The following is a 19038-nucleotide window of genomic DNA, read 5'->3' as shown; positions in this document are numbered from 1 at the left end:
CTTTAAATAAGTCAAAATTTTACAATTTAGTAATTATCACACAACAATGTCAACATTAGTGTATCAATCCAAAGAAAAATCTTTAAGCTCCAAATCCTCTCTTGTCTTAAAAATCCTGTGTCTGGTTTCCTTCTGAGGACAGAGTCTGCATTAGATTTCCTTATTCCCAAAGAAAATAGCATAGCGTTGACAACTTCTCTAAGTGGGTTTTTAATAGTGTATATGGCGTATCCTACTTAAATTCTAGAGTTTCGGGAAGTTTCCTTGACCTCACATTCGTAGTTTTAGTGACTTCTCATGAGAATTTCATTTCTTTGGCTACAGAAGCTTTATTAAAATTGTTTCAAGGCTGATGTTTTAGAAAAGAGTCCAACATAGCTCCTTCCACAGCTTGGAACGTTTAGCCGAAAAGAAAATGCAATTCAGGTTTTGATTTTGAACAATTTAGAGTTGAGTGAGCAAACTTAATTAAACATCTGCTAAGATCCTGTTCACTGCTTTCTCAGAAAATCTGGTGCCTGGTGTCCATGAGGTGTCAGTAAATCGATTATAGGTCCTCATTCCCCGAGTAAAAGAGGATAATTTTTGGATAAGAAGATGATATACTTAGTGAAGAACTTCATATTTTGACCAATAAAGTCATAAATGGAAGGGCATTTAAGCCATCTGATATAACAATTGACACTAAGTTACCATACGTAGGCTAGGAGTCCTAAACAATCATTGGATGTGGTTAAATGTGTCCAACTATTACCTCTGTTAATATACATCTGAGGCTTTTAACTATTTTGCAATCTACAGTCCTCAGACGAACTTTATTAAAAAAAAATAGACAAGGCTATTTTTTCGAATGAGCCGAGGTTCTATTTGTGTGTCGTGTTCTGTAATGCTGCAACAATGTAATGGGGATGTAGCTCAGTGGTAGAGCGCATGCTTCGCATGTATGAGGCCCCGGGTTCAATCCCCGGCATCTCCAGGTACAGTTAATTTTAATTTAGAAGAGTCGGCATGAGTGACTTTGTTTACATAGTTCCAATGAAGAATTTATTCACCAGAAGATGAATTGTATCGAGAAAAATATGTAGGCAAAAAGTGATGTTTTCAAAATATTCACAAACTCGGCTTTAGTCACAGCTTCTTTAAATAAGTCAAAATTTTACAATTTAGTAATTATCACACAACAATGTCAACATTAGTGTATCAATCCAAAGAAAAATCTTTAAGCTCCAAATCCTCTCTTGTCTTAAAAATCCTGTGTCTGGTTTCCTTCTGAGGACAGAGTCTGCATTAGATTTCCTTATTCCCAAAGAAAATAGCATAGCGTTGCCAACTTCTCTAAGTGGGGTTTTAATAGTGTATATGGCGTATCCTACTTAAATTCTAGAGTTTCGGGAAGTTTCCTTGACCTCACATTCGTAGTTTTAGTGACTTCTCATGAGAATTTCATTTCTTTGGCTACAGAAGCTTTATTAAAATTGTTTCAAGGCTGATGTTTTAGAAAAGAGTCCAACATAGCTCCTTCCACAGCTTGGAACGTTTAGCCGAAAAGAAAATGCAATTCAGGTTTTGATTTTGAACAATTTAGAGTTGAGTGAGCAAACTTAATTAAACATCTGCTAAGATCCTGTTCACTGCTGTCTCAGAAAATCTGGTGCCTGGTGTCCATGAGGTGTCAGTAAATTGATTATAGGTCCTCATTCCCCGAGTAAAAGAGGATAATTTTTGGATAAGAAGATGATATACTTAGTGAAGAACTTCATATTTTGACCAATAAAGTCATAAATGGAAGGGCATTTAAGCCATCTGATATAACAATTGACACTAAGTTACCATACGTAGGCTAGGAGTCCTAAACAATCATTGGATGTGGTTAAATGTGTCCAACTATTACCTCTTTTAATATACATCTGAGGCTTTTAACTATGCAATCTACAGTCCTCAGACAAACTTTATTAAAAAAAAAAAATAGACAAGGTTATTTTTTCGAATTAGCCGAGGTTCTATTTGTGTGTCGTGTTCTGTACAACTGTAGCAATGTAATGGGGATGTAGCTCAGTGGTAGAGCGCATGCTTTGCATGTATGAGGCCCCGGGTTCAATCCCCGGCATCTCCAGGTGCAGTTAATTTTAATTTAGAAGAGTCGGCATGAGTGACTTTGTTTACATAGTTCCAATGAAGAATTTATTCACCAGAAGATGAATTGTATCGAGAAAAATATGTAGGCAAAAAGTGATGTTTTCAAAATATTCACAAACTCGGCTTTAGTCACAGCTTCTTTAAATAAGTCAAAATTTTACAATTTAGTAATTATCACACAACAATGTCAACATTAGTGTATCAATCCAAAGAAAAATCTTTAAGCTCCAAATCCTCTCTTGTCTTAAAAATCCTGTGTCTGGTTTCCTTCTGAGGACAGAGTCTGCATTAGATTTCCTTATTCCCAAAGAAAATAGCATAGCGTTGCCAACTTCTCTAAGTGGGGTTTTAATAGTGTATATGGCGTATCCTACTTAAATTCTAGAGTTTCGGGAAGTTTCCTTGACCTCACATTCGTAGTTTTAGTGACTTCTCATGAGAATTTCATTTCTTTGGCTACAGAAGCTTTATTAAAATTGTTTCAAGGCTGATGTTTTAGAAAAGAGTCCAACATAGCTCCTTCCACAGCTTGGAACGTTTAGCCGAAAAGAAAATGCAATTCCGGTTTTGATTTTCAACAATTTAGAGTTGAGTGAGCAAACTTAATTAAACATCTGCTAAGATCCTGTTCACTGCTGTCTCATAAAATCTGGTGCCTGGTGTCCATGAGGTGTCAGTAAATCGATTATAGGTCCTCATTCCCCGAGTAAAAGAGGATAATTTTTGGATAAGAAGATGATATACTTAGTGAAGAACTTCATATTTTGACCAATAAAGTCATAAATGGAAGGGCATTTAAGCCATCTCATATAACAATTGACACTAAGTTACCATACGTAGGCTAGGAGTCCTAAACAATCATTGGATGTGGTTAAATGTGTCCAACTATTACCTCTGTTAATATACATCTGAGGCTTTTAACTATGCAATCTACAGTCCTCAGACAAACTTTATTAAAAAAAAAATAGACAAGGTTATTTTTTCGAATTAGCCGAGGTTCTATTTGTGTGTCGTGTTCTGTACAACTGTAGCAATGTAATGGGGATGTAGCTCAGTGGTAGAGCGCATGCTTCGCATGTATGAGGCCCCGGGTTCAATCCCCGGCATCTCCAGGTGCAGTTAATTTTAATTTAGAAGAGTCGGCATGAGTGACTTTGTTTACATAGTTCCAATGAAGAATTTATTCACCAGAAGATGAATTGTATCGAGAAAAATATGTAGGCAAAAAGTGATGTTTTCAAAATATTCACAAACTCGGCTTTAGTCACAGCTTCTTTAAATAAGTCAAAATTTTACAATTTAGTAATTATCACACAACAATCACAAAGAAAGTAAGGCGGAGTATCTTACATGTACTTTCCAAATGGTTCTTTACATGGGTACTTTCCTATAATACACCCTAAGAAAAATAAAACAGTAGATGATAGTGCAATATTGTCTGTACTGTTAATCACTTCAATCCAATAAGGTTTTCACAAGTGCAAACTCACAATGGTGGAGCCACTATAGGTTAGGCTCAGACAATTCGCCTGGTGGGATGTAAAGGGTCCCACTCCCTCCTCTGTGCTCCGGAATCCTTGTACAGGATAATCACAGGTTCGCAGATGGAGTGTAGTTAAATAGTATTTATTGGTAAAATACACAAATCAAAAACATAAAATAGTAAAAAAAGACCTTACAATCTCTGTGGATCAGTCTTAAAAGCAAAACGCGTTTCGCCCCTTCAGGGGGCTTCCTCAGTTGCTGTTGAGTTTCCTGGATCCTTGTTCGTTTTTAAATGCCATCTGTTGCCGCTTTTTTCCGTCCCTTCCTTCATTTCCGGTTTGCCGAACTTCCGGTTTCCGGTCTTTGCGTTCCACCCTTGGAACGCACACGCAATACGCCTGAATTTCCTGTAGGGTACCAGTCTCTCTCCTGTTCCGGTTATTTTTGCGTTCCACCGTTGGAACGCATGTGCGGGCTCCCTAAATGTCTCTTATTTAGAACGCTTTATGCGTTCTATCTTAAGTGTCCTTATCACAATGGGCTCATGCATCGGAGAGCAGGGAGAGAGAAAGGGAAAATAAGGAAGAAAAAAGGGGGGGAAGAAGGATGTTACTTGCCTTAACTGCCATAGGAAAAAAGATGTTTAAAGCATATACATATATATCTCCTTACAAAAGAACATAAAGACACTCTGCTATTTCTACTTGTAGTGATGTAAAAAGTACATAAAAAATGAATAAATAATATATAAATAGAAGCTCCCATGCCTCTACAGGTGCAGTCGTGTAACCTAAATCTCGCATTTAAAAGCACAAGTTTCTTAAAGGTGTATGCCTCCATAATTTATATATAATAAAAACGATTCTAAAAACCGATTTAAAATATTTTAAACAATTTTATAAAATTAGTGGTGCAGTAAAAGTTCAAATAATGCCATTCTACATTTACTGAATGGGGCTGTCTAGGCCTGATCGTAAACTGATAAATAAAACCACATCTCTCAAAAACATACAATTTCAACAGGTAAAGCCCAAGAAAATATATCATCAAAAGCAGTTTTAAAAATGACACACTTCAAAATCAGCATTTAGGCCATGCGGTGATAGGGAATTAAACTCAAAAATATACTTCATTTCCTCTCTCCCTAACTTGCGTATATAATCCCCACCCCTCCAATCCCTTTTAACTTCTTTAATGGCGCAAAAGAATAATTTGCTAGGATCTTGATCGTGCTTTTCTTTAAAGTGGAGCGGAACACTGTGGGTCTCCACCCCATTTCTGATGTTCCTAATGTGTTCCGCAACTCTTACTTTTAATGGCCTGATCGTTCTGCCTATATATAATAGGTCACATGGACATTTTAAAACGTATATAATTCCTTTTGTGTGGCAAGTTAAGTGATCCTTTATACAGTACGTTTTTTTTATAATGTGTCCTATATCTGTTAAGTGTCTTTTTTTGCTGTTAGTTGTTCTACAGGGTAGACACATTCCGCATCCGTAAAAACCTTTTAGATCCTTTAAAAAATGGCTGGATTTCTTTGGGCTAAGACAGCTTTTAACTAAAATATTTTTAAAATTCTTTGCACCTCTATAGATAATTCTGGGTTCGGGCTGTAAAATCTTATTGAGGATAGGGTCATCTTGTAGTAAATGCCAGTGCTTCTTAATTGTTTTCCTTATTTGTTTGTTTCGTCCATTATAGTTACAAATAAAGGATATATCATTGGTATTTCCTTGCTCTTTTTTAGGTTTATATTTTATAAGTTCCTTTCTGGGTACTTTTCTCACTTCTTCAAAATCTCTCTCTACAATTTCCCTACTGTATCCCTTCTCTATAAATTGCCGTTTAATATAACTGGCTTGTTCTAAATAATCAGATTCTTTTTTACAATTTCTTCGAATCCTTAGAAATTGGCCTCTTGGTGCGTTCTCCAGCCACGGGTTATGATGACAGCTATTTCTCTCTATGTACCCGTTAGCGTCCACTGGTTTAAAGTAGTTCTTGGTATTTATCTTTTCGTCCTCTATGTAGATATGTAGATCCAAGAAGTTTATTTTCTCTTCACTAATGCAGCTCGTTAGGTGAATCCCCCAGTCGTTCCGGTTAAGATACGTAATAAAATCATTCAATTGATCTTGGTTACCTGTCCAGATAAAAAATATATCATCTATGAAGCGGCGATAGAATTTAAAGAAATTTTTTTATAATAGGACAGAACAGTTGCCCAAAGAGAATGAAAGTATGGACGAATATCAACACACATCTCTTAAAGAGAAGTCACAATTTTTTCCACGCCATTTAATTTCCCATGAAATAAAAACTTTTGAAAAAATGGTGATGGAGGAAGTAAAGAAATACAAAAAAGAGAATAAATATCAACAGAATCTAACAGTAGGAGAGAAGAAAGCACTAAAGGAGATACGAGATAACTCTGATCTGATAATTAAACCAGCAGATAAGGGGGGGGGAATTGTGATGTTAAATAGACCCCAATACTTGAAGGAAGCTATAAGGATTTTATCAGACTCCTCAACGTATAAAAAACTCACATATAACCCCCTTAAACAGATTATCAATGTATTTAAGGAATATGTAGATAGAGGGAAGGAGTCAAAAATACTCAATGAAAAAGAAGCGGGCTACTTATTTGTAACTCATCCCAAAATTCCAGTTTTTTATCACCTTCCTAAAGTGCATAAAAACATCACAGAACCCCCCGGTAGACCTATAATATCCGGCATAGACTCTGTCTCCACGCGAGTGTCCGAATATATAGACACTCTCCTACAGCCTCTGGTCTCGAAAACTCCGTCGTATCTTAAGGATACAATTCACATGCTGCAGATCCTGGAAGACACGGTTTGGCAACAGGGCAACCTGTTGGTAACCTGTGATGTTACTTCCTTATATACTATAATACCTCATGAGAAAGGGATGGCAGCAGTACGGCATTTTTTATCCAAATCAGATTTTAAGAGTGAACAGATAGATTTTATCCTAGAGGGCATTTTTTTAATTCTGACCAACAACTTTTTTTGGTTTGAGGGCGAATTTTATCTCCAGATCTGTGGAACGGCGATGGGCACCAAGTTTGCCCCCAGTTATGCCAACTTATTCATGGCATTCTGGGAAGAGGCATTTGTCACCCAGGGCCATGAATGGGGGGCATACTTGGTGTCCTATCGCCGCTTCATAGATGATATATTTTTTATCTGGACAGGTAACCAAGATCAATTGAATGATTTTATTACGTATCTTAACCGGAACGACTGGGGGATTCACCTAACGAGCTGCATTAGTGAAGAGAAAATAAACTTCTTGGATCTACATATCTACATAGAGGACGAAAAGATAAATACCAAGAACTACTTTAAACCAGTGGACGCTAACGGGTACATAGAGAGAAATAGCTGTCATCATAACCCGTGGCTGGAGAACGCACCAAGAGGCCAATTTCTAAGGATTCGAAGAAATTGTAAAAAAGAATCTGATTATTTAGAACAAGCCAGTTATATTAAACGGCAATTTATAGAGAAGGGATACAGTAGGGAAATTGTAGAGAGAGATTTTGAAGAAGTGAGAAAAGTACCCAGAAAGGAACTTATAAAATATAAACCTAAAAAAGAGCAAGGAAATACCAATGATATATCCTTTATTTGTAACTATAATGGACGAAACAAACAAATAAGGAAAACAATTAAGAAGCACTGGCATTTACTACAAGATGACCCTATCCTCAATAAGATTTTACAGCCCGAACCCAGAATTATCTATAGAGGTGCAAAGAATTTTAAAAATATTTTAGTTAAAAGCTGTCTTAGCCCAAAGAAATCCAGCCATTTTTAAAGGATCTAAAAGGTTTTTACGGATGCGGAATGTGTCTACCCTGTAGAACAACTAACAGCAAAAAAAGACACTTAACAGATTTAGGACACATTATAAAAAAAACGTACTGTATAAAGGATCACTTAACTTGCCACACAAAAGGAATTATATACGTTTTAAAATGTCCATGTGACCTATTATATATAGGCAGAACGATCAGGCCATTAAAAGTAAGAGTTGCGGAACACATTAGGAACATCAGAAATGGGGTGGAGACCCACAGTGTTCCGCTCCACTTTAAAGAAAAGCACGATCAAGATCCTAGCAAATTATTCTTTTGCGCCATTAAAGAAGTTAAAAGGGATTGGAGGGGTGGGGATTATATACGCAAGTTAGGGAGAGAGGAAATGAAGTATATTTTTGAGTTTAATTCCCTATCACCGCATGGCCTAAATGCTGATTTTGAAGTGTGTCATTTTTAAAACTGCTTTTGATGATATATTTTCTTGGGCTTTACCTGTTGAAATTGTATGTTTTTGAGAGATGTGGTTTTATTTATCAGTTTACGATCAGGCCTAGACAGCCCCATTCAGTAATTGTAGAATGGCATTATTTGAACTTTTACTGCACCACTAATTTTATAAAATTGTTTAAAATATTTTAAATCGGTTTTTAGAATCGTTTTTATTATATATAAATTATGGAGGCATACACCTTTAAGAAACTTGTGCTTTTAAATGCGAGATTTAGGTTACACGACTGCACCTGTAGAGGCATGGGAGCTTCTATTTATATATTATTTATTCATTTTTTATGTACTTTTTACATCACTACAAGTAGAAATAGCAGAGTGTCTTTATGTTCTTTTGTAAGGAGATATATATGTATATGCTTTAAACATCTTTTTTCCTATGGCAGTTAAGGCAAGTAACATCCTTCTTCCCCCCCTTTTTTCTTCCTTATTTTCCCTTTCTCTCTCCCTGCTCTCCGATGCATGAGCCCATTGTGATAAGGACACTTAAGATAGAACGCATAAAGCGTTCTAAATAAGAGACATTTAGGGAGCCCGCACATGCGTTCCAACGGTGGAACGCAAAAATAACCGGAACAGGAGAGAGACTGGTACCCTACAGGAAATTCAGGCGTATTGCGTGTGCGTTCCAAGGGTGGAACGCAAAGACCGGAAACCGGAAGTTCGGCAAACCGGAAATGAAGGAAGGGACGGAAAAAAGCGGCAACAGATGGCATTTAAAAACGAACAAGGATCCAGGAAACTCAACAGCAACTGAGGAAGCCCCCTGAAGGGGCGAAACGCGTTTTGCTTTTAAGACTGATCCACAGAGATTGTAAGGTCTTTTTTTACTATTTTATGTTTTTGATTTGTGTATTTTACCAATAAATACTATTTAACTACACTCCATCTGCGAACCTGTGATTATCCTGTACAAGGATTCCGGAGCACAGAGGAGGGAGTGGGACCCTTTACATCCCACCAGGCGAATTGTCTGAGCCTAACCTATAGTGGCTCCACCATTGTGAGTTTGCACTTGTGAAAACCTTATTGGATTGAAGTGATTAACAGTACAGACAATATTGCACTATCATCTACTGTTTTATTTTTCTTAGGGTGTATTATAGGAAAGTACCCATGTAAAGAACCATTTGGAAAGTGCATGTAAGATACTCCGCCTTACTTTCTTTGTGTTTGTATTTTAATGTTGGTGAAGGTTAAGGGGACCTCACCAAGGTGTTTGAGTTACTTATTGTTTTTGCACTTAGCATATACTGGGTCTCTGCTATCTATTTTGTATTAGTGTCTGTATTCTCCTTTCAGAGGACCCAGTTAGCTATATAGATCAATATGACATTTCTTGATAATAGAAACTATAGAACAAGTAACATTGATACATGTTTTGATAGAGGTATAGAACGGCAAGGAGCCTTAAAATTTAATGGCAAAAACCAATTTAGATATAATTTGGAGAATGCCCTTATAAAGGAAATGAAAACAAAATGGGAGATTGCTACTCTTAAAAAATATGTTAGAGATCAGATCACTCCAAGAGGTCTTAGATTTTTTAAGGACCCTAGCTTTGACAAGGATGACCCACACTTCATGGCAGGATGGAATAAGCTATTAGATGGCTTTTCATTCAGTACCATGGGATACATAGTGGCGAGAAGGGAGGAGAACCTACCTAAATTGGATGAAGAGATAAATAAATGGAAAAATCTCTTGATAGACTCCACAAGCCCTGAAGTTTATAACAGCATCTTAAAAGAGATTAAAGAGAAAGTAGATAGGATAGAAACAGAGACTATAGATATAAAAAGAAGCAAATATCAGAGAGACATAAATGATTATAAAACAGGCAATGTGAGGAACCCTAAACAGAAGGCAAATAGAAATACAAAAAGGAGTTATAGAGGAAAATTTCCCCATGACACACATAACTCACAAACATGGAGACGAACCAACCAGGAGAGACCGGAACGTAGGGACTCGAGAAATAGAGTGAAGGAATATGGAAGAGAGGATAGGGAGTCACGCTATAGACACCCTCAAAAGAGCAACTTAACAAGGGGGGAGGGGGTAACAAATAGGGAGAGACAGGACTCACGGTTTGCCTTAGGGCCCCAACACCAGTACACTACACCCACTAGGAAAGAGTTGCATCATGAAGGAAGACACGCAATAGAATTAGAACATCACACAAGGAGAGATTTCATCAACACACAAGAAACAGGGAGCCAACATTATGTCACCAAATCTAAAACATACAGTGATGCGGTAAAAGAAGGCTCATCCAATCACCAGAAAAAGAGCCAAAAGGGGAGAACAATGAATTCAAAATCAGCCAATAGTGATAGAGTGGAACCTATTTTGACAAGGAATAGGAGCATAAGTAAGTCATTACCCCCAGATACTCCCCCATCACCTTCTTTTTTTCGGAGGGACCTGATACAGAACAGAAGGAAATGGACGAACGATCCACAACCATGGGAGATGCAGGGGAAAAGACAAAGATCACTAGAAGAAGAAGAAGAAAGAGAGGAGTTAGGAAGGAGGCACAGGGAGAAGAGGGGAAAGACATCGATTTAAATGGGATTTTTAATATTGCAGATGAACCACTCACAAAGGAGCATATAAGCATTTTAAGGAAAGGTCTCAAATTTGCCCCAACTGCAGATTTTAATGTTTTTAACTTTTTTACAGATATGAACCATTTTATTAGGAAACTATGTTTAAAGAAATTTTTTTATAATAGGACAGAACAGTTGCCCAAAGAGAATGAAAGTATGGACGAATATCAACACACATCTCTTAAAGAGAAGTCACAATTTTTTCCACGCCATTTAATTTCCCATGAAATAAAAACTTTTGAAAAAATGGTGATGGAGGAAGTAAAGAAATACAAAAAAGAGAATAAATATCAACAGAATCTAACAGTAGGAGAGAAGAAAGCACTAAAGGAGATACGAGATAACTCTGATCTGATAATTAAACCAGCAGATAAGGGGGGGGGAATTGTGATGTTAAATAGACCCCAATACTTGAAGGAAGCTATAAGGATTTTATCAGACTCCTCAACGTATAAAAAACTCACATATAACCCCCTTAAACAGATTATCAATGTATTTAAGGAATATGTAGATAGAGGGAAGGAGTCAAAAATACTCAATGAAAAAGAAGCGGGCTACTTATTTGTAACTCATCCCAAAATTCCAGTTTTTTATCACCTTCCTAAAGTGCATAAAAACATCACAGAACCCCCCGGTAGACCTATAATATCCGGCATAGACTCTGTCTCCACGCGAGTGTCCGAATATATAGACACTCTCCTACAGCCTCTGGTCTCGAAAACTCCGTCGTATCTTAAGGATACAATTCACATGCTGCAGATCCTGGAAGACACGGTTTGGCAACAGGGCAACCTGTTGGTAACCTGTGATGTTACTTCCTTATATACTATAATACCTCATGAGAAAGGGATGGCAGCAGTACGGCATTTTTTATCCAAATCAGATTTTAAGAGTGAACAGATAGATTTTATCCTAGAGGGCATTTTTTTAATTCTGACCAACAACTTTTTTTGGTTTGAGGGCGAATTTTATCTCCAGATCTGTGGAACGGCGATGGGCACCAAGTTTGCCCCCAGTTATGCCAACTTATTCATGGCATTCTGGGAAGAGGCATTTGTCACCCAGGGCCATGAATGGGGGGCATACTTGGTGTCCTATCGCCGCTTCATAGATGATATATTTTTTATCTGGACAGGTAACCAAGATCAATTGAATGATTTTATTACGTATCTTAACCGGAACGACTGGGGGATTCACCTAACGAGCTGCATTAGTGAAGAGAAAATAAACTTCTTGGATCTACATATCTACATAGAGGACGAAAAGATAAATACCAAGAACTACTTTAAACCAGTGGACGCTAACGGGTACATAGAGAGAAATAGCTGTCATCATAACCCGTGGCTGGAGAACGCACCAAGAGGCCAATTTCTAAGGATTCGAAGAAATTGTAAAAAAGAATCTGATTATTTAGAACAAGCCAGTTATATTAAACGGCAATTTATAGAGAAGGGATACAGTAGGGAAATTGTAGAGAGAGATTTTGAAGAAGTGAGAAAAGTACCCAGAAAGGAACTTATAAAATATAAACCTAAAAAAGAGCAAGGAAATACCAATGATATATCCTTTATTTGTAACTATAATGGACGAAACAAACAAATAAGGAAAACAATTAAGAAGCACTGGCATTTACTACAAGATGACCCTATCCTCAATAAGATTTTACAGCCCGAACCCAGAATTATCTATAGAGGTGCAAAGAATTTTAAAAATATTTTAGTTAAAAGCTGTCGAAGCCCAAAGAAATCCAGCCATTTTTTAAAGGATCTAAAAGGTTTTTACGGATGCGGAATGTGTCTACCCTGTAGAACAACTAACAGCAAAAAAAGACACTTAACAGATATAGGACACATTATAAAAAAAACGTACTGTATAAAGGATCACTTAACTTGCCACACAAAAGGAATTATATACGTTTTAAAATGTCCATGTGACCTATTATATATAGGCAGAACGATCAGGCCATTAAAAGTAAGAGTTGCGGAACACATTAGGAACATCAGAAATGGGGTGGAGACCCACAGTGTTCCGCTCCACTTTAAAGAAAAGCACGATCAAGATCCTAGCAAATTATTCTTTTGCGCCATTAAAGAAGTTAAAAGGGATTGGAGGGGTGGGGATTATATACGCAAGTTAGGGAGAGAGGAAATGAAGTATATTTTTGAGTTTAATTCCCTATCACCGCATGGCCTAAATGCTGATTTTGAAGTGTGTCATTTTTAAAACTGCTTTTGATGATATATTTTCTTGGGCTTTACCTGTTGAAATTGTATGTTTTTGAGAGATGTGGTTTTATTTATCAGTTTACGATCAGGCCTAGACAGCCCCATTCAGTAATTGTAGAATGGCATTATTTGAACTTTTACTGCACCACTAATTTTATAAAATTGTTTAAAATATTTTAAATCGGTTTTTAGAATCGTTTTTATTATATATAAATTATGGAGGCATACACCTTTAAGAAACTTGTGCTTTTAAATGAGAGATTTAGGTTACACGACTGCACCTGTAGAGGCATGGGAGCTTCTATTTATATATTATTTATTCATTTTTTATGTACTTTTTACATCACTACAAGTAGAAATAGCAGAGTGTCTTTATGTTCTTTTGTAAGGAGATATATATGTATATGCTTTAAACATCTTTTTTCCTATGGCAGTTAAGGCAAGTAACATCCTTCTTCCCCCCCTTTTTTCTTCCTTATTTTCCCTTTCTCTCTCCCTGCTCTCCGATGCATGAGCCCATTGTGATAAGGACACTTAAGATAGAACGCATAAAGCGTTCTAAATAAGAGACATTTAGGGAGCCCGCACATGCGTTCCAACGGTGGAACGCAAAAATAACCGGAACAGGAGAGAGACTGGTACCCTACAGGAAATTCAGGCGTATTGCGTGTGCGTTCCAAGGGTGGAACGCAAAGACCGGAAACTGGAAGTTCGGCAAACCGGAAATGAAGGAAGGGACGGAAAAAAGCGGCAACAGATGGCATTTAAAAACGAACAAGGATCCAGGAAACTCAACAGCAACTGAGGAAGCCCCCTGAAGGGGCGAAACGCGTTTTGCTTTTAAGACTGATCCACAGAGATTGTAAGGTCTTTTTTTACTATTTTATGTTTTTGATTTGTGTATTTTACCAATAAATACTATTTAACTACACTCCATCTGCGAACCTGTGATTATCCTGTACAAGGATTCCGGAGCACAGAGGAGGGAGTGGGACCCTTTACATCCCACCAGGCGAATTGTCTGAGCCTAACCTATAGTGGCTCCACCATTGTGAGTTTGCACTTGTGAAAACCTTATTGGATTGAAGTGATTAACAGTACAGACAATATTGCACTATCATCTACTGTTTTATTTTTCTTAGGGTGTATTATAGGAAAGTACCCATGTAAAGAACCATTTGGAAAGTGCATGTAAGATACTCCGCCTTACTTTCTTTGTGTTTGTATTTTAATGTTGGTGAAGGTTAAGGGGACCTCACCAAGGTGTTTGAGTTACTTATTGTTTTTGCACTTAGCATATACTGGGTCTCTGCTATCTATTTTGTATCACACAACAATGTCAACATTAGTGTATCAATCCAAAGAAAAATCTTTAAGCTCCAAATCCTCTCTTGTCTTAAAAATCCTGTGTCTGGTTTCCTTCTGAGGACAGAGTCTGCATTAGATTTCCTTATTCCCAAAGAAAATAGCATAGCGTTGCCAACTTCTCTAAGTGGGGTTTTAATAGTGTATATGGCGTATCCTACTTAAATTCTAGAGTTTCGGGAAGTTTCCTTGACCTCACATTCGTAGTTTTAGTGACTTCTCATGAGAATTTCATTTCTTTGGCTACAGAAGCTTTATTAAAATTGTTTCAAGGCTGATGTTTTAGAAAAGAGTCCAACATAGCTCCTTCCACAGCTTGGAACGTTTAGCCAAAAAGAAAATGCAATTCAGGTTTTGATTTTGAACAATTTAGAGTTGAGTGAGCAAACTTAATTAAACATCTGCTAAGATCCTGTTCACTGCTGTCTCAGAAAATCTGGTGCCTGGTGTCCATGAGGTGTCAGTAAATCGATTATAGGTCCTCATTCCCCGAGTAAAAGAGGATAATTTTTGGATAAGAAGATGATATACTTAGTGAAGAACTTCATATTTTGACCAATAAAGTCATAAATGGAAGGGCATTTAAGCCATCTCATATAACAATTGACACTAAGTTACCATACGTAGGCTAGGAGTCCTAAACAATCATTGGATGTGGTTAAATGTGTCCAACTATTACCTCTGTTAATATACATCTGAGGCTTTTAACTATGCAATCTACAGTCCTCAGACAAACTTTATTAAAAAAAAAATAGACAAGGTTATTTTTTCGAATTAGCCGAGGTTCTATTTGTGTGTCGTGTTCTGTACAACTGTAGCAATGTAATGGGGATTTAGCTCAGTGGTAGAGCGCATGCTTCGCATGTATGAGGCCCCGGGTTCAATCCCCGGCATCTCCAGGTGCAGTTAATTTTAATTTAGAAGAGTCGGCATGAGTGACTTTGTTTACATAGTTCCAATGAAGAATTTATTCACCAGAAGATGAATTGTATCGAGAAAAATATGTAGGCAAAAAGTGATGTTTTCAAAATATTCACAAACTCGGCTTTAGTCACAGCTTCTTTAAATAAGTCAAAATTTTACAATTTAGTAATTATCACACAACAATGTCAACATTAGTGTATCAATCCAAAGAAAAATCTTTAAGCTCCAAATCCTCTCTTGTCTTAAAAATCCTGTGTCTGGTTTCCTTCTGAGGACAGAGTCTGCATTAGATTTCCTTATTCCCAAAGAAAATAGCATAGCGTTGCCAACTTCTCTAAGTGGGTTTTTAATAGTGTATATGGCGTATCCTACTTAAATTCTAGATTCCTGGCTAATCATGGCAGCATCACTTATGGGTAGCTCCTCCCTTAGCAGTCACAGGACAGGAATTAATTAGATTAATTAATTAGACTGATAGGTATAAAGAGTCCCTCCTCCCCTTACACCACAGTCTTTTTTCCTGTCCTTAGCAAGTTCTACAGGACTTTTAACTTTTTCTTTTATGGCCACCTTCCTGCGTTTGTCGTGGGTTCGTTCCAAATGAAGTTCAGCCTCTCTTCATTTGAAGGCCCCAGTAAACAGCCTGCATGAGCAGGACTAACTGGGTCAGGTTCTGTGTAAGAACTGAACCGCTGCGTGGGATTTAGGTGTTCTGAGGGAGACACTGGTTTTCTATTTGTCTGATGGGGTTGATCTTCCTTACAAATTCCCCTTGTTATCAGCTTGCCCCTCTTAATTGGGGTCCAAAATCCCCCCCCCCCGCACCTATTTCTGGCAGTTCTTTGAATCCATACTATGGGGCCCTGGAGTGGTCCTACCTGTGGTTTGGTGTGTTGTCCGGTTCCCTGTGGGGTCTCCTGGATTGGTGGCTATGCCTTCTGGCCCATGGGGCTATTCCCCGACTGCCTGGGGCTTCCTGGGGGTTCGGGCGTCGCAGGCTGGGATGCCTCCAGGTCTCTGGACTCTAAATCTGTAGATCGGCTTATTACCCTCCTCAGAGACACTCTTAGCCTCATGGAAGAAAAGTCTGAATTGAGAGAGGCTGACAGGTTTTTTGAGGATCTGAAACCTAATAGACCAACGTTCCCAGTGCATTCCTCTATAAAGGACATGATCCTTCAGGAGTGGAATAAGCCGGAGAGGAAGTCCACCTTGAAAAACAAATTCACAAGGACTTATCCTTATTCTACCATGGACTGCTGCCTTTGGAATTCGGTTCCCAAGGTTGATGCCGCAGTGATCCATATGGCTAAAAAGACCACGCTTCCTATAGACTCCATGGCATACTTAAGAGAACCTATGGAAAAGCGTATGGATGGTGACCTAATTAAAGCCTATCTGGCGCTAGGCTCCGCCCTTCATCCGGCAGTGGCGCTGACCACTCTCTCCAGGGCCTTACGTGTTTGGCTCGCTAATTTGGAGGAAGATATTGATCAAGGTGTCCGTAGAGAACATCTCCTGGGAAGTCTCAAGGATTTGAGCCTTGCTACTGAATTTTGCTCTGAAGCCTCCCTGGACATCACTCGCATGATTGCCAAAGGTATGGCCCTATCGGTGGCCTCCAGAAGGGCTTTATGGCTTCATTCCTGGGGGGCGGACTATGCCTCCAAAGCGTCCTTGTGTGGTCTACCGTTCCAAGGGGACCTCCTGTTTGGTAAGATCCTGGAGGATGCCATTCAGAAAGCGGCTGATGGGAAAAAAGCGTTTCTTCCACAAGTCAGCAGAAAGGGTTTTTCCTCCTCCTGGAAAACCAGGCGATTTAAGGATCGGTCCTTTCGGGACAGTAGAAGCTACAAGCCCGGAAGGGAGTATTCCAGGAACTCTTCGTGGAAGTCCTTCTCTCACTCCTCTTCCAATAAGGCTTCCAGAGGTAGAGGTGCCAGGACCTCCGGGAAGACCTTCTGAAGGTCCTCGGGCCCATCCGGGTACGGTGGGCTGTTGGGACAGAAGGTGTTGGAGGAAGTCCCTTCTCACGAAAGATTCCAGGGGATGTATTCCACTGTGTTTTTGGCCCCAAAGCCCCAGGGAAAGTGGCGTCTCATCCTGAACCTAAAAGGAGTGAACGCCTTTCTAGACGTAAGGACATTCAAAATGGAATCCTTACAGACTATCCTAAAGTGCGTAAAACCAGGAGATTGGATGACCTCCATAGACTTAAAAGACGCCTACTACCAAATCCCTGTAAACAGCAATCACATGCAGTTCCTTCGGTTCTGGGCTTTAGGAAGACATTTCCAGTTCCGAGGGCTTCCGTTTGGTCTCAGCTTAGCGCCAAGGACTTTCTCGAAGGTCCTTGTCTCTCTGATTGCCGTCATAAGGATGAGAGGTATCGAGATATTCCATTACCTGGACGACATACTCATCGTAGGGCCTTCACAAGGAATAGTGGAGCATCATACATTAATGGCAATGAACATCCTGCAAGATCACGGGTGGCTTCTCAACATAGAAAAAAGCTCCCTGATTCCATCTCAGACCATCGTGTTCCTCGGAGCGGTGATAAATACCATTTCTGCTCATGTGTTTTTGTCTCCAGAGAGGGTCATGAAGTTACAAGACAAAGTCAAGAAGCTCCAGGTTCTCGAAAAGGCCTCGGCAAGGGAAGTCATGAGTCTCCTGGGTTCTTTGACGTCTACGATAGGTTTGGTGAAGTGGGCCCAATGGAAGTTTCGCCCTGTACAGAGTTGTTTTCTTCTCCAGTTCGACAGAGAAAAAACGGATTGGGATCAGAAAATTTCTCTGCCCCTGCCAGTAAGAAGAGAGTTGGACTGGTGGAGGAACGGGAAGAACCTAGCAAAGGGTTTTCCCTTGGAAGAACCTCCGTGGACCGTTATTACGACGGATGCCAGTTCTTCTGGTTGGGGTGCCCACCTCGATTCCTCATGGACTCAGGGGTGGTGGACTCGAGAAGAAAGTCGGCTCCACTCCAACCTAAGAGAACTGCGAGCTGTTTCCAAGGCCATTCAGGTGTTCCTTCCGAAGATCAGGAATTCCTGGGTGTTGATCAAGACGGACAACCGAGCGGTGGCCTCTTATGTAAACAACCAGGGAGGCACAAGGAGCAAGCGGCTCTTAAAAGAGCTAGCTCCTCTAATGGTGATGGCCATGACCTATCTCCAGGGACTGAAGGCTATCTATCTCCCAGGCTCGGAGAACGTAGCGGCGGATTTTCTCAGCAGATCAGAAATTCTCCCGGGAGAATGGAAACTTCACCAGTCAGTTTTTGCTTGGATCACCCGTCGGTGGGGCATGCCCCAGATCGACCTGATGGCCTCGTTCAGGAATCGCCAGGTGGAGAATTACTTCTCCCTCCACCCAGAGAGTCAGGCACTGGGCCAGGATGCTCTATCTCTTCCTTGGTCGTTCGATCTGGGGTATGCGTTCCCTCCCCTACCCATGATACCCAGGTTCCTGAGAAAAGTTTGGGCAGAAGGGAAAACGGTTATTGCCGTAATCCCGATTTGGCCTCGAAGGCCGTGGTTTCCCCTACTGTCAACGCTGAGCCAGGAACAGCCTCGGCCCCTGCCTGTTTTGAAGGATCTGCTAACGCAGGGTCCAATATCCCATCCTCATCCGGAACGCCTCAAATTGGGGGTGTGGGTCTTGAAAAAGAAAGACTTCAACAATTAGGCCTTTCAGAAGCAGTGGTCAATACTCTCTTACACTCAAGGAAGGCTTCTACGTCTTCATGCTACCATAGAATCTGGGATGTGTTTCAGGAATGGGTTTCGGCCAAGCGAGTTGCCTTCATACGCCCTCGCAACACTGAAATCTTGGAGTTCCTGCAAGAAGGTCTGGATAAGGGTCTTAGCATCAGCACTCTTAAAGTTCAGTCTTCGGCCCTGTCAGCTTTGTGCAACACCTCTTGGTC

At 39.5% G+C, this 19038-nt stretch overlaps 4 non-coding genes across 4 annotated transcripts; all 4 read left to right on the top strand.

Moving 5' to 3' along the window:
* Positions 1-904: 904 nt before the first annotated feature.
* Positions 905-976, top strand: TRNAA-CGC (transfer RNA alanine (anticodon CGC)). Its single transcript has one exon. It is a non-coding gene; the product is annotated as a tRNA-Ala (tRNA).
* A 1065-nt stretch (positions 977-2041) lies between these two features.
* TRNAA-UGC (transfer RNA alanine (anticodon UGC)) lies at positions 2042-2113 on the top strand. The gene has a single exon. It is a non-coding gene; the product is annotated as a tRNA-Ala (tRNA).
* Positions 2114-3176: 1063 nt separating this feature from the next.
* TRNAA-CGC (transfer RNA alanine (anticodon CGC)) lies at positions 3177-3248 on the top strand. The gene has a single exon. It is a non-coding gene; the product is annotated as a tRNA-Ala (tRNA).
* Positions 3249-15010: 11762 nt separating this feature from the next.
* Positions 15011-15082, top strand: TRNAA-CGC (transfer RNA alanine (anticodon CGC)). Its single transcript has one exon. It is a non-coding gene; the product is annotated as a tRNA-Ala (tRNA).
* The last annotated feature ends 3956 nt before the right edge of the window (positions 15083-19038 follow it).

Source organism: Pelobates fuscus, chromosome 12 (genome assembly GCF_036172605.1).
Source record: "Pelobates fuscus isolate aPelFus1 chromosome 12, aPelFus1.pri, whole genome shotgun sequence".
In the NCBI taxonomy this organism is placed as follows: Eukaryota; Metazoa; Chordata; class Amphibia; order Anura; family Pelobatidae; genus Pelobates; species Pelobates fuscus.
This window is presented reverse-complemented; position numbering and strand designations above follow the sequence as displayed.